The sequence below is a fragment of the Cibotium barometz genome, chromosome 3 (genome assembly GCF_041138505.1).
Source record: "Cibotium barometz isolate CiBa-2024 chromosome 3, ASM4113850v1, whole genome shotgun sequence".
NCBI lineage: Eukaryota > Viridiplantae > Streptophyta > Polypodiopsida > Cyatheales > Cibotiaceae > Cibotium > Cibotium barometz.
The window spans coordinates 70,751,878-70,754,479 of NC_141048.1; positions in this window are offsets into that span (position 1 = coordinate 70,751,878).

A 2,602-nucleotide genomic window follows, 5' to 3' on the forward strand; every position below is an offset into this window, starting at 1 on the left:
ATCCACAGAGATCACAAACAACAGAGGAGCAAGTGGACAACCCTGTCTGATCGACCTCGCCAGGGGGAAGACATCTGACATTGAGTTATTTAGCGCCACTCTAGCTAAAGCATTACCGAAGAGGGTTTTAACAAACTGGATCAAGCTCGGGCCAAACCCCATCTTCTCCAGATAGAGTAATACAAAGCTCCACTCCAACCTGTCTAGGCTTTGTCAAAATCAACTTTGGCAAAAATAAAGTCAATCCCTTTCTCCTGAGCATACTCTACTCCTTCCCAAATTGAAATTACAGCTTCAATGAGTCTTCGTCCATGGATGAATCCTTTCTGCTCTGCTGAGATGTGTTTCATTAAGCTGGGAATGATCCTGCAGGCTATCACTTTGGCGAGCACTTTGTATACAGAATTCAGCATAGTCAGAGGCCTCCAGTTCTCTAGGACATCCTTAGGCCCTCGTTTGTGGATAAGTTTTATCACTCCCATATTGATAATAGTGGGCAAGGCAGAGTACTTCACTGATTCTTCCCAAACCCTTTGAATGAAAGGGGCAATCCAATCTTTGAAGGCAAGGAAGAACTCACCCGGCATACCATCCAATCCACGGGTTTTGTTTGGTTTCAAACTCTCTATGGCCATCTTAATTTCTGAGATTGAAATAGGTACATATTCTTCTCTGAGAGAGCTCTCTCATCCTGTGCTCATATCTTGGGGACCCATCCTTCAAAAGCTAGCTAGATATCTCTCCTCTTTGGTGGGTTGGGTTGGTCTTCCATGGAAGCTTGTCCTTTGTAGGGTGCACTTTGGTCTTCTTGGTGCAGTTTTGTGTTGTAGTTCTAGTTGTGATTGACCATGGTGGCTTCTTCAGCAACCCCCTTTCTTTTTACCGGTTGTTGCATGTAGCTTCATCGTCCCTCTTTACGAGGGGTTTTTTCCCCTAGCTTTTCTTTGTAATAGTCTTTAGCTTGTGTTAGCTTGGTCATGTGTTGTTTCTTGTTGGCTTTATGCCTTCAAGAATATTTTTTTTTCTCTTTTGGTATAATGGTGCATCCGACTCATAATGTGAAGCTAGATACAACATTATGCCTTGTATATAAGTACCCACATCAATTTTATTTAGAACACACACAACCCACATTGGAAGAGACAACCATATTTGCATTACCATGACATCATACAAAAAGGCTAAGACTAATTTGTACATCAAAATTGTCCAAAACTATATCACCTATATAAACACAAAACCATAAACACGATCATAAACACATAACTTGCCATAAAGTCACAAGATACTATAAATTTCCATGAAATTCCATAAGACATATTATCTTACCTAATTAAAGTCCAATTGATATTTGGCCTTGATGCACAAAATCCTCAAGAAGGGGAATAAGACTACTACTGCAAACATAGTTTTCCTCGTGCCCTTGCATTACACCAGATGGCTTGCGGTTGAAAATATAAGTGCAAAATACCATAGACCATATGCATAAACCATAACAATAACTATAAACAACCATAGCCATAACCATAATCAAAACCCTAACAAAACATGACCATAACAAAACATAATCATAAAACAAAGTTTACATGAAATTATGAGTTGCCATAAATAGAAGTTCAACACTTACAAAATATGCATGAAAAGTCTCCCATTTTTTGATTCCTAGATGCAAGCTCCCCACACTCTCCATATGCCTTGTTGTGGCCTCCTCTTGTTGCATGTATTTAGAAGGATTTGCTTCATGCTTTCTCCTTTCATCATTGTAATCTTTCACTTTACGAGTGACATCAATATGCCAATGCTTCAAGATATCTACCATGCAATCCTTCACTCTCTTGGGAGGAACCTCTACACTACCTACTCTAGATAATAAAATCCTACATGATTTGATCAATAACATAGTCCTTATTGTCTTTTGGGAGATGAGGGTATGTAGCAATGAAGTTGTTTTGGAAGACTTTATGACATATTTTGCATATATGCCTCTTCATTGCTTGCCCAACTTCATCCATGACCACATTGCCATTCTCTGATAAATAGCTCATTTGATCAAGGCTTGGTGGTTTTGTAGAGTATTTACATTTTGATTGTAAGTGTGGATTTGGAAAACACTCTCAAGTGGTGGACGTCATATGGATGGGTTTAAGTATCTTCTGCAACCCCCATCACCATGGCTAGAGCTTTGTCTCCCACATTTATGCCCCACATTACCAGAGTGTCATGAGTGGGAGGCATTCTTATGGGCATTTCTTTTGGTGTGAAATTTGTGGTGGTGGTGTGGGTTGGGGTAGTGAATATATACATATACCTCCTCCAAAATACGTAATTTGTTTATTAACATAGTCCTTATTGTCTTTTGGGAGATGACGGTATGTAGTCATGAAGTTGTTTTAGAATACTTTATGACATATTTTGCATAAATGCCTCTTCATTGCTTGCCCAACTTTATCCATGACCACATTGCTCAGTCTCTGATAAATAGCTCATTTGATCAAGACGATAGCTCATTTCATTTCCATGAATAAGGATCATAGCTCAATGTATGACCATATGCAGCTTGAAAAGCAATCGGGCCAATAGCGGAATGATAAGAATTATTATA